Source organism: Bombina bombina, chromosome 3 (assembly GCF_027579735.1).
Source record: "Bombina bombina isolate aBomBom1 chromosome 3, aBomBom1.pri, whole genome shotgun sequence".
NCBI lineage: Eukaryota > Metazoa > Chordata > Amphibia > Anura > Bombinatoridae > Bombina > Bombina bombina.
Window position 1 is genome coordinate 1,232,087,690 of NC_069501.1, and position 13,920 is coordinate 1,232,101,609.

The 13,920-nt window shown below is 45.9% G+C and overlaps 1 protein-coding gene across 4 annotated transcripts in view; it reads right to left on the reverse strand.

Annotated features, from left to right (window-relative positions):
• FCHSD2 (FCH and double SH3 domains 2) overlaps positions 1-13,920 on the reverse strand; it is an 816,168-nt gene that overhangs the window by 422,999 nt on the left and 379,249 nt on the right. The window lies entirely within an intron of this gene.

Here is a 13,920-nt window from a genome sequence, read left to right on the forward strand (position 1 = left end):
ACAAATGATAAAATATTTGTAACAGACAAGACAAAATGTATCAAACAAATACAGGAGGAATGGAGGTGCTTACTCCTGTACTCCCGTGGGAACGTACAATTTATGAGGACAGAAAATAGGGCAGAAATCCCAGTCTCGTTACCATACTGTTTAGGTGCAATTGTTTTTACCTAATGGCCTATGATATATAAGAAGTGCATATATTACAAACTGATGGTAATATCAATAACAAGATAGGAGCCAATAAATTAGCTGTTTTATACTCCAATATGTTTTCCTATATTGTGAAATGGTCTCTGTACTTTGGAGCATGTTCTTGTGTACAAGCTAAAGATAATTAAAAAAAAAGTATAAAAAAATAATAAAATAAAAATAGCCAAAAAATTATATTTCCCATAGTAAAGAGCTGAAAAAGATATAGAAGTAATAAAATAGATCAGCTAAGGAACTTAACTTACATTTTTTTTTTGGATATGAAGGGACATTCCGATGCAAAAAGTAGATGTTCCATATTGAACAAGAATGTATTATACTGTTGATTGCATATAAAATATGCTTTTAACCCCTTCAATGTTATTAAACACATATTTAAAGTCAGCACTAGAGCAGCAATGCCCTACCGTGAGCAAGATGAACACATCTGATGAGCCAATGGCAAGAAGGTATGTGTGTGCAGCCACCAATTACCAGCTACCTCCCAGTGGTGCATTGCTGCTCCTGAGCCTACCTAGGTATGCTTTTCGACAGAGGATACCAAGAGAACAAACTCAGTTTCATAACAAAAGTAATTTGAAAAGTGTCTCATGCTGTCTGATCCATGAAATTTAAATTTTATGTTCATGTCCTTTTAATCACAAAAACAGAATTTATGTTTACCTGATAAATTTCTTTCTCCAACGGTGTGTCCGGTCCACGGCGTCATCCTTACTTGTGGGATATTCTCTTCCCCAACAGGAAATGGCAAAGAGCCCAGCAAAGCTGGTCACATGATCCCTCCTAGGCTCCGCCTACCCCAGTCATTCGACCGACGTTAAGGAGGAATATTTGCATAGGAGAAACCATATGGTACCGTGGTGACTGTAGTTAAAGAAAATAAAATATCAGACCTGATTAAAAAAACCAGGGCGGGCCGTGGACCGGACACACCGTTGGAGAAAGAAATTTATCAGGTAAACATAAATTCTGTTTTCTCCAACATAGGTGTGTCCGGTCCACGGCGTCATCCTTACTTGTGGGAACCAATACCAAAGCTTTAGGACACGGATGAAGGGAGGGAGCAAATCAGGTCACCTAAATGGAAGGCACCACGGCTTGCAAAACCTTTCTCCCAAAAATAGCCTCAGAAGAAGCAAAAGTATCAAACTTGTAAAATTTGGTAAAAGTGTGCAGTGAAGACCAAGTCGCTGCCCTACATATCTGATCAACAGAAGCCTCGTTCTTGAAGGCCCATGTGGAAGCCACAGCCCTAGTGGAATGAGCTGTGATTCTTTCGGGAGGCTGCCGTCCGGCAGTCTCGTAAGCCAATCTGATGATGCTTTTAATCCAAAAAGAGAGAGAGGTAGAAGTTGCTTTTTGACCTCTCCTTTTACCTGAATAAACAACAAACAAGGAAGATGTTTGTCTAAAATCCTTTGTATCATCTAAATAGAATTTTAGAGCGCGAACAACATCCAAATTGTGCAACAAACGTTCCTTCTTTGAAACTGGTTTTGGACACAGAGAAGGTACGATAATCTCCTGGTTAATGTTTTTGTTAGAAACAACTTTTGGAAGAAAACCAGGTTTAGTACGTAAAACCACCTTATCTGCATGGAACACCAGATAAGGAGGAGAACACTGCAGAGCAGATAATTCTGAGACTCTTCTAGCAGAAGAAATCGCAACTAAAAACAAAACTTTCCAAGATAATAACTTAATATCAACGGAATGTAAGGGTTCAAACGGAACCCCCTGAAGAACTGAAAGAACTAAATTGAGACTCCAAGGAGGAGTCAAAGGTTTGTAAACAGGCTTGATTCTAACCAGAGCCTGAACAAAGGCTTGAACATCTGGTACAGCTGCCAGCTTTTTGTGAAGTAATACCGACAAGGCAGAAATCTGTCCCTTCAGGGAACTTGCCGATAATCCTTTTTCCAATCCTTCTTGAAGGAAGGATAGAATCCTAGGAATCTTAACCTTGTCCCAAGGGAATCCTTTAGATTCACACCAACAGATATATTTTTTCCAAATTTTGTGGTAAATCTTTCTAGTCACAGGCTTTCTGGCCTGAACAAGAGTATCGATCACAGAATCTGAGAACCCTCGCTTCGATAAAATCAAGCGTTCAATCTCCACGCAGTCAGCTGGAGTGAAACCAGATTCGGATGTTCGAATGGACCCTGAACAAGAAGGTCTCGTCTCAAAGGTAGCTTCCAAGGTGGAGCCGATGACATATTCACCAGATCTGCATACCAAGTCCTGCGTGGCCACGCAGGAGCTATCAAAATCACCGACGCCCTCTCCTGCTTGATCCTGGCTATCAGCCTGGGGATGAGAGGAAATGGCGGGAACACATAAGCTAGTTTGAAGGTCCAAGGTGCTACTAGTGCATCCACTAGAGCCGCCTTGGGATCCCTGGATCTGGCCCCGTAGCAAGGAACTTTGAAGTTCTGACGAGAGGCCATCAGATCCATGTCTGGAATGCCCCACAGGTGAGTGACTTGGGCAAAGATTTCCGGATGGAGTTCCCACTCCCCCGGATGCAATGTCTGACGACTCAGAAAATCCGCTTCCCAATTTTCCACTCCTGGGATGTGGATAGCAGACAGGTGGCAGGAGTGAGACTCCGCCCAAAGAATAATTTTGGTTACTTCTTCCATCGCTAGGGAACTCCTTGTTCCCCCCTGATGGTTGATGTACGCAACAGTCGTCATGTTGTCTGATTGAAACCGAATGAACCTGGTCCTCGCAAGCTGGGGCCAGGCCTGGAGCGCATTGAATATCGCTCTCAGTTCCAGAATATTTATCGGTAGAAGAGATTCTTCCCGAGACCAAAGACCCTGAGCTTTCAGGGATCCCCAGACCGCGCCCCAGCCTATCAGACTGGCGTCGGTCGTGACAATGACCCACTCTGGTCTGTGGAACATCATCCCTTGAGACAGATTGTCCAGGGACAGCCACCAACGGAGTGAGTCTCTGGTCCTCTGATTTACTTGTATCTTCGGAGACAAGTCTGTATAGTCCCCATTCCACTGACTGAGCATGCACAGTTGTAATGGTCTTAGATGAATGCGCGCAAAAGGAACTATGTCCATCGCCGCCACCATCAACCCGATCACTTCCATGCACTGAGCTATGGAAGGAAGAGGAACGGAATGAAGTATCCGACAAGAGTCCAGAAGCTTTGTTTTTCTGGCCTCTGTTAGAAAGATCCTCATTTCTAAGGAGTCTATAATTGTTCCCAAGAAGGGAACCCTTGTTGACGGGGATAGAGAACTCTTTTCCACGTTCACTTTCCAGCCGTGAGATCTGAGAAAGGCCAGGACAATGTCCGTGTGAGCCTTTGCTTGAGGAAGGGACGACGCTTGAATCATAATGTCGTCCAGGTAAGGTACTACTGCAATGCCCCTTGGTCTTAGCACCGCTAGAAGGGACCCTAGTACCTTTGTGAAAATCCTTGGAGCAGTGGCTAATCCGAAAGGAAGCGCCACGAACTGGTAATGTTTGTCCAGGAATGCAAACCTTAGGAACCGATGATGTTCCTTGTGGATAGGAATATGTAGATACGCATCCTTTAAATCCACCGTGGTCATGAATTGACCTACCTGGATGGAAGGAAGGATAGTTTGAATGGTTTCCATCTTGAACGATGGGACCTTGAGAAATTTGTTTAAGATCTTGAGATCTAGGATTGGTCTGAACGTTCCCTCTTTTTTGGGAACTATGAACAGATTGGAGTAGAACCCCATCCCTTGTTCTCTTAATGGAACAGGATGAATCACTCCCATTTTTAACAGGTCTTCTACACAATGTAAGAACGCCTGTCTTTTTATGTGGTCTGAAGACAACTGCGACCTGTGGAACCTCCCCCTTGGGGGAAGTCCCTTGAATTCCAGAAGATAACCCTGGGAGACTATTTCTAGCGCCCAAGGATCCAGAACATCTCTTGCCCAAGCCTGAGCGAAGAGAGAGAGTCTGCCCCCCACCAGATCCGGTCCCGGATCGGGGGCCAATATTTCATGCTGTCTTGGTAGCAGTGGCAGGTTTCTTGGCCTGCTTTCCCTTGTTCCAGCCTTGCATTGGTCTCCAAGCTGGCTTGGCCTGAGAAGAATTACCCTCTTGCTTAGAGGACGTAGCACCTTGGGCTGGTCCGTTTTTACGAAAGGGACGAAAATTAGGTCTATTTTTTGCCTTGAAAGGCCGATCCTGAGGAAGGGCGTGGCCCTTACCCCCAGTGATATCAGAGATAATCTCTTTCAAGTCAGGACCAAACAACGTTTTCCCCTTGAAAGGAATGTTTAGTAGCTTGTTCTTGGAAGACGCATCAGCCGACCAAGATTTCAACCAAAGCGCTCTGCGCGCCACAATAGCAAACCCAGAGTTCTTAGCCGCTAACTTAGCCAATTGCAAAGAGGCGTCTAGAGTGAAAGAATTAGCCAATTTGAGAGCATTGATTCTGTCCATAATCTCCTCATAAGGAGGAGAGTCACTATCGAGCACCTTAAGCAGTTCATCAAACCAGAAATATGCGGCAGTAGTGACAGGGACAATGCATGAAATGGGTTGTAGAAGGTAACCCTGCTGAACAAACATCTTTTTAAGCAAACCTTCTAATTTTTTATCCATAGGATCTTTGAAAGCACAACTATCCTCTATGGGAATAGTGGTGCGTTTGTTTAAAGTAGAAACCGCTCCCTCGACCTTGGGGACTGACTGCCATAAGTCCTTTCTAGGGTCGACCATAGGAAACAATTTTTTAAATATGGGGGGAGGGACGAAAGGAATACCGGGCCTTTCCCATTCTTTATTAACAATGTCCGCCACCCGCTTGGGTATAGGAAAAGCTTCTGGGAGCCCCGGCACCTCTAAGAACTTGTCCATTTTACATAGTTTCTCTGGGATGACTAAATTTTCACAATCATCCAGAGTGGATAATACCTCCTTAAGCAAAATGCGGAGATGTTCCAATTTAAATTTAAATGTAATCACATCAGATTCAGCCTGCTGAGAAATGTTCCCTAAATCAGTAATTTCTCCCTCAGACAAAACCTCCCTGGCCCCCTCAGATTGGGTTAGGGGCCCTTCAGAGATATTAATATCAGCGTCGTCATGCTCTTCAGTAACTAAAACAGAGCAGCCACGCTTACGCTGACAAGGGTTCATTTTGGCTAAAATGTTTTTGACAGAATTATCCATTACAGCCGTTAATTGTTGCATAGTAAGGAGTATTGGCGCGCTAGATGTACTAGGGGCCTCCTGAGTGGGCAAGACTCGTGTAGACGAAGGAGGGAATGATGCAGTACCATGCTTACTCCCCTCACTTGAGGAATCATCTTGGGCATCATTGTCATTATCACATAAATCACATTTATTTAAATGAATAGGAATTCTGGCTTCCCCACATTCAGAACACAGTCTATCTGGTAGCTCAGACATGTTAAACAGGCATAAACTTGATCAGAAAGTACAAAAAACGTTTTAAAATAAAACCGTTACTGTCACTTTAAATTTTAAACTGAACACACTTTATTACTGCAATTGCGAAAAAACATGAAGGAATTGTTCAAAATTCACCAAATTTTCACCACAGCGTCTTAAAGCTTTGAAAATATTGCACACCAATTTTGGAAGCTTTAACCCTTAAAATAACGGAACCGGAGCCGTTTTAAGCTTTAACCCCTTTACAGTCCCTGGTATCTGCTTTGCTGAGACCCAACCAAACCCAAAGGGGAATACGATACCAAATGACGCCTTCAGAAGTCCTTTATAAGTATCAGAGCTCCTCTCACATGCGACTGCATGCCATGCCTCTCAAAAACAAGTGCGCAACACCGGCGCGAAAATGAGACTCTGCCTATGCTTTGGGAAAGCCCCTAAAGAATAAGGTGTCTAAAACAGTTGCCGATATTATTATATCAAAATACCCAGATAAAATGATTCCTCAAGGCTAAATATGTGTTAATAATCAATCGATTTAGCCCAGAAAAAGTCTACAGTTTAAATAAGCCCTTGTGAAGCCCTTATTTACAATCGTAATAAACATGGCTTACCGGATCCCATAGGGAAAATGACAGCTTCCAGCATTACATCGTCTTGTTAGAATGTGTCATACCTCAAGCAGTAAGAGACTGCACTCTGTTCCCCCAACTGAAGTTAATTGCTCTCAACAGTCCTGTGTGGAACAGCCATGGATTTTAGTTACGGTTGCTAAAATCATTTTCCTCATACAAACAGAATTCTTCATCTCTTTTCTGTTTCTGAGTAAATAGTACGTACCAGCACTATTTGAAAATAACAAACTCTTGATTGAATAATGAAAAACTACAGTTAAACACTAAAAAACTCTAAGCCATCTCCGTGGAGATGTTGCCTGTACAACGGCAAAGAGAATGACTGGGGTAGGCGGAGCCTAGGAGGGATCATGTGACCAGCTTTGCTGGGCTCTTTGCCATTTCCTGTTGGGGAAGAGAATATCCCACAAGTAAGGATGACGCCGTGGACCGGACACACCTATGTTGGAGAAACATAATTTTATGCTTAACTTTTAAATTCCTTTCTTTCATGGAGGTGAGAGTCCACAACCCATTACATGTGGGATTAAATTCCTGACCACTAGGAGGAGGCAAAAATACCAACATATCAAGAGCTTTTACTCCCTCCCACTTCCCTGTATACCTCAATCTAACATATAGCCAAGAAGAGGAGAAAGACAGAAAACAGGGTAAACAATGTGCAATACTAGAACTGCGCCAACTGAACATACGAAACTGGGGAAGATCTCATGGACTCTCAACACCATGAAAGACATTAACTTAACAGGTAAATATAATTTTTTTTTTTCATAAGTTGATGAGAGTCCATGAGTCATTACATGTGGGATTTAAAATCCAAGCTGTGGGGTCGACAAAAAAAAACAAAAACAAGATGGGGAAATTAAAAAAAAAAAAAAAAAAAAAAAAAATCTAAGGAAGGCACCCGTTTACCAGATACTACAGCCTGGATGACTTTCCTGCCAAAAGCAGAAGACAAAACAACAAAATGGTAAGAGAGATTGTGAGAGATTGTCAGGTGTGCCGCCATCGCAGAGGCAGACTGACAGGCTCTTCAGGCAGACGGCATCATTTACAACATGACATATTTACATTCATTCACAAACAATCATTATGATTGTGAATGAATGTCAATATGTCATGGATTGTAAATGAATCATTAGGTGAGCAGCCACCCTGCTTTGAGCATGTCAACTCTCCTCAGATGCACTCAACAAAGAGTTGTCCCCCTTTAAAGCTAATTAACAGAAACCCAACAGCCCGCCTTTTTTCAAGTAATCGAAAAAATACACTGAGCCACCGAGGGACTGGAGGATGTCTGAAGGGAAGGCAGGTGGACGCAAACTTCCTGCATCGCTGATCTGTGAGAAATATCCTCATGGATATAGAATCTATTATCGTTCCCAGGAACTCCACCCTGTTGCAGGGAATCAGGGAGCTCTTTTCTGAGTTTATCTTCCAACCGTGGGATTGGAGCAAAAGGAGAAGCGTCCTCGAGTGATCCTCTGCAAGACTGAACGACAGCGCCTGGACTAGGATGTGTTCCAGATAGGGCGCCACAGCAATGCCTCTGGATCTGGCCACTGCAAGTAGCGCCCCCAGAACCTTTGTGAAGATTCTCGTGGCCGTCGCCAGACCAAAAGTAAGGGCCAAGAAATGGAAATGTTGGTCCAGAAACGCAAATCTCAGGAACCGGAAGTGATCCCTGTGGATTGGCATATGAAGGTAGGCATCCTTCAAGTCTATGAACTGACGCTCTTGAACTAGGGGCAGAATAGATCTGATCGTTTCCACTTTGAACGATGGAACAGACAGGAATTTGTTTAAACATTTTAGGTCTAGAATCGGGCCCTCCTTCTTTGGGACCACGAAAATGTTTAAATAGTACCCTAGATCCCTTTCTGCTGGGTGTACTGGTACAATTACTCAGAGAGAAGAGAGATCCCTCACATATTCTAGAAAGGCGTCTCTCTTTTCCGGTCTGGAAGACAGATTTGACAGGAGGAATCTGCCCCTGGGCAGATAAGATCTGAACCCTATCCTGTATCCTTGGGCAATAACCTCCAGAACCCAAGGGCCCTGAACATCCTGCAACCAGGCTTCTGAGAAGAGATAGTCTGCCCCCTACATGGTCCGGAGACCGGTCAGGGTCCGTCCCTTCATGCAGACTTTGTTTTGGCGGACTTCTTGTTCTGCTTGGACTTATTCCAAGACTGAGCTGGTTTCCAAGTGCCCTTGGACTGATCCGCTTTCGCTACGGGCTGTTGGCGTTGGGCCTTGTCCCCATAAAGGGACGAAAAGTAGATCCCCTCTATCTATTGGGAACTTATAGAGCGCAAACTAAGCACCCGTGAGGGTTCTCAAGGCGCTAAGGGAAAGCGTATAGGAGGGGGGGGGGGAGGGGTGGAGGGGATGGGCGTTCAGTCGAAGAGCCAGGATTGTCTAAAGTGCAGGAGGAGGGTGTTCCATGTCTTTGCTGCCATGTGGGAGAAGGATCTTCCGCCCGCTGTGGATTTGCTGATGCGGAGGATGACTGTGAGTGCTTGGTCGGCCGATCAGAATTGTCTGGCAGGGGTGTAGACATTTACACAGTGGTTGATGTATTCGGGTCCGATGTTGTGTAGGGCCTTGAATGCGTTGGTAAGGAGCTTGAAGGCGATTCTCTTATTGATGGGGAGCCAGTGAAGGTTCCTTAGGAGTTCGATGACGTGGCATTGGAGAGGGATGTCGAGGATGAGTCTGGCTGAGGCGTTCTGGATACGTTGCAGTCTATTTTGGAGTTTGAGGGTGGAGCCGGCGTAGAGTGCGTTGCCGTAGTCCAACCGGCTGCTGACGAGGGCATGGGTGACTGTTTTCTTGGTTTCGGTAGGGATCCACTTAAAGATTTTTCGTAGCAGGTGGAGAATGTGGAAACATGTTGAGGTGACAGCATTGATTTGTCGGTCCATGGAGAGTGAGGAGTCGGTTAGGGTTGGAGGGTGACCAAGTGCTGTGGGCCACCAGGAGTCGTCCCATGTGGATTTATTGGGTCCGAGGAGGAGGACTTTGTTTTGTCTGTGTTTAGTTTGAGCCAGTTGTCATTCATCCAGGCGGCAACTACTGTCAGGCCTTCGTGGACGTTCTTCTTGGCGGTGGTGGGATCTTGGGTGAGTGAGATGATTAACTGGGTGTCGTCGGCGTAGGAGACTATGTTGAGAATGTGGCGTTGGATGATGGCAGCGAGAGGGGCCATGTAGATGTTGAAGAGGGTGGGGCTCAGCGAAGAGCCTTGTGGAACACCGCAGTTGTATGGTGTGAATTTGGAGGAGAAGGGCGGGAGTCTGGAAGGAGGTGATCCATTCCAGGGCTTTGCTGCGGACGCTGGCGTTGTGTAGGCGGGTGCGGAGGGTGTTGTGGTCGAAAGTGTCAAAAGCTGCTGAGAGGTCTAGGAGGATGAGGGCGACGGTTTCTCCTCGGTCGAGCATGGTGCAGATGTCATCTTTGGCGGAGAGGACGACGGATTCAGTGCTGTGGTTGTTTCTGAAACCGGATTGGGAGTGGTCAGGGGTGTGGTTGTCGTCAATGTGGTCAATAAGTTGCAAGTTGATGGACTTATCTATGACTTTGGCTAGGAAGGGGAGTAGAAAGATGGGGCGGTAGTTATTCGGGTCCGTGGGGTCTGCCGAGGGTTTCTTCAGCAGGGGTTTCAGTTCCACGTGCTTCCAGACATCTGGGAAGGTGCCGGTTTTGATGGAGCCGTTGATGGTGCAGCGGAGTTCAGGGGCGATGGTGTCGCTTGCTTTGTTGAATATGTGATGGGGGCATGGGTCCAAGGGTGCGCCAGAGTGAATGGATTTCATGATTCTGAGGGTGTCCTCTGTGTTGAGGGGGCTCCAGATAGTCTGTGTGTGGGAGGCAAATTTGGGAGGGGTATCATTGGGTGTAGGGGAGTGGGTGGTGAAAGTTGAGTTATGAGGTGTGAAACTGTCATAGATGTCGAGGATCTTGCGGTGGAAGTGTGCAGCGAGGGTATTGCAAAGGTCCTAGGAGGGTGGGATGTTTGTGGTGTCACTGTAGGGTTTAGAGAATTCCTTGATGACTGAGAACAACTCTTTGCTGTTGTGTGCGTTAGAGTTGATTCTGTCTTGGATGGCTGTTTTTTTAGCGATGCCTCCTCCAGGTCGGTTGCTGCTGTCTTTGTGGCAGATCTTGTAGCCTTCGGGTATTGCAATTAGAGGGCATGCTTGTGGATGGAGCAGGTGTTGAGGAAGATGCAGTTGAGGCTGTTTTTGGGTGGGTTAGTTGGTTGGGTTGTGGTCCGGAGGGAGGGGAAGGAGCAGTTACGGCAGGTGAAAGGTCCGAAGGTGTTGGTTGGGGATGCGTACGTAGATCTGAAGCAGGAGTACATCGAAAGACAAACGGTAGGAAGCTTAAAGATAATTCCCAGCAACACCTGAGGCAGGCCAGTGACAAACTCCCAAGGGAGAATTACTATCACTGCCAGTTTTCTCCCAAAAACAGCTTCCTCAGAAGTAAGAACGTCAAATTAGTAAAACTTTGTAAAAGTGTGTAAGAAAGACCAGGTAACCGCCTTACAAATTTGCTCCATAGAGGCCTCATTCTTGAAGGCCCAAGACGAAGCCACAGCTCTAGTTGAATGTGCCAAGATCCTCTGAGGAGGCTTATGTCCCGCTGTCTCATAAGCCAAGCGAATCATACTCCTCAACCAAAAAGACAAAGAAGCAGCAGCGACCCTTTGCGCTTCCCAGAATACAACACAAAAAGAGATGTAAACCGTCTTAAATTCTTGGTAGCCTGAAGATAAAACTTCAAGGCACGAAGCACATCCAGGTTATGAAGTAACCTCTCCTTTGAAGAAAAAAGGTTAGGGCACAAAGAAGGAACAATTATTTCCTGATTGATGTTACGTTTTAGACACCACCTTGGGGAGAAACCCCAACCCAGTGCGCAGTACAGCCTCATCCGCATGAAACACCAGATAAGGAGGATCACATTGCATTGCAAGGCAGCTATCTCAGATACTTTGCGTGCAAATGCAATAGCCAACAGGAAGAGAACCTTCCAGGACAGAATTTTAATGTCTATGGAATGCATAGGTTCAAACGGAACCCTCTGCAAAACCACAAGGACTAAGTTTAAGCTCCAAGGCAGAGCCTACTGTCTAAAGACAGGTCTGATTCTACACAAAGCCTGAACAAAAGATTGGATGTCAGGGAGCTCAGCGATTCTCATATGCAACAAGACTGATAATGCCGAAATCTGTCCCTTTAAGGAACTAGCGACAAGACCCTTCTCCAAACCATCCTGGAGAAAGGACAGAATCCTGGATACCTTCACCTTATGCCAAGGATATCCATGCTTCTCACACCAGAACAAGTAAGTTCTCCACACCTTATGGTAGATGCAACAAGTGACTGGCTTCCTTGCCTGAATTAGAGTATCAATCACACTTTCAGAAAAGTCTCTCTTAGCTAAGACTAGGCGTTTAATCCCCACGCAGTCAGCCTCAGAGAATCTAGATTCTGATGCTGAAAGGGGCCCTGTGACAGCAGATCTCTGCGACAGGGTAACCTCCATGGCGGAGAGGATGACATCCCCACCAGATCTGCACGTCCTCCGCAGCCACGAAGGAGCAATCAGAATGGCTGAAGACCGCTCCTGTTTTATGCGTGCCACTATGCGAGGTAGAAGTGGCAACAGAGGAAAAATGTAAGCTAGGCTGAATCCCCAAGAAACCACTAAGGCATCTATCAGCTCTGCCTGGGGATCCCTGGACCTCGACCCATATCGAGGTAGTTTGTAATTGAGTCTGGACACCATGTAATCTATCTCCAGCGTTCCCCATCTGTGACAAATCTCCGCAAACACTTCAGGGTGAAGAGACCATTCCCCCGGATGGAAGGACTGTCTGCTGAGAAAGTCTGATTCCCAGTTGTCCACACCCGGAATGTGAATCGCTGAGAGCGAGCAGTGGTGGGACTCCGCCCACTCAAAAATCCGAGACACCTCCCTCATCAAAAGGGAGCTCCTCGTCCCCCCCTTGATAGTTGATGTAAACCACCGAGGTAATGTTGTCGGTCTGGAATCTGATGAAACTGACCGACCCCACAGAAGGCCATGCCTTCAGAGCATTGTAGATTGCGAGAAGTTCTAGGATGTTGATCGGAAGGAGAGACTCCTCCCTGGACCACTTTCCTTGTGCCATCCTGGCACCACAAACAGCTCCCCATCCTGACAAACTGGCTCCTGTGGTCACAATCTCCCAGAACGGTCTCAAGAAGGATGTCCCCATGGACAGTTGCTCCGGACGAATCCACCAAGAGAGGGAGTTCCGAGTCCGAGCATCCAGGGATATCAGCTGTGATAGATCTGAATGATTGCCGTTCCACTGTCTCAACATGCACAATTGAAGAGGTCTGAGGTGGAACCTGGCGAATGGGACGACATCTATGCTTGACACCATGAGACCTATCACCTCCATACATTGAGCCACCGATGGGCTTGTGGAGGACTAAAGGGCAAGACAGGTGGACGCAAGCTTCCTGCACCGCTGATCCGTGAGAAATATCTTCATGGACAGAGTCTATTATCGTGCCCAGGAACTCCACCAAGTCACTTGGAATGTCTGGTAGGACCGCCCCTGCACTAGGGAAAAACGTGCCAAAAAACAGAATTTATGCTTACCTGATAAATTACTTTCTCCAACGGTGTGTCCGGTCCACGGCGTCATCCTTACTTGTGGGATATTCTCTTCCCCAACAGGAAATGGCAAAGAGCCCAGCAAAGCTGGTCACATGATCCCTCCTAGGCTCCGCCTACCCCAGTCATTCGACCGACGTACAGGAGGAAATATGCATAGGAGAAACCATATGATACCGTGGTGACTGTAGTTAGAAAAAATAATTCATCAGACCTGATTAAAAAAACCAGGGCGGGCCGTGGACCGGACACACCGTTGGAGAAAGTAATTTATCAGGTAAGCATAAATTCTGTTTTCTCCAACATAGGTGTGTCCAGTCCACGGCGTCATCCTTACTTGTGGGAACCAATACCAAAGCTTTAGGACAAGGATGAAGGGAGGGAGCAAATCAGGTCACCTAAATGGAAGGCACCACGGCTTGCAAAACCTTTCTCCCAAAAATAGCCTCCGAAGAAGCAAAAGTATCAAATTTGTAAAATTTGGCAAAAGTGTGCAGTGAAGACCAAGTCGCTGCCTTACATATCTGGTCAACAGAAGCCTCGTTCTTGAAGGCCCATGTGGAAGCCACAGCCCTAGTGGAATGAGCTGTGATTCTTTCAGGAGGCTGCCGTCCGGCAGTCTCATAAGCCAATCGGATAATGCTTTTAAGCCAAAAAGAAAGAGAGGTAGAAGTTGCTTTTTGACCTCTCCTTTTACCAGAATAAACAACAAACAAAGAAGATGTTTGTCTGAAATCTTTAGTGGCCTCTAAATAGAATTGTAGAGCACGGACTACGTCCAAATTGTGTAACAAACGTTCCTTCTTTGAAACTGGATTCGGACACAAAGAAGGTACAACTATCTCCTGGTTAATATTTTTGTTGGAAACAACTTTCGGAAGAAAACCAGGCTTAGTACGCAAAACCACCTTATCTGCATGGAACACCAGATAGGGCGGAGAACACTGCAGAGCAGATAACTCAGAAACTCTTC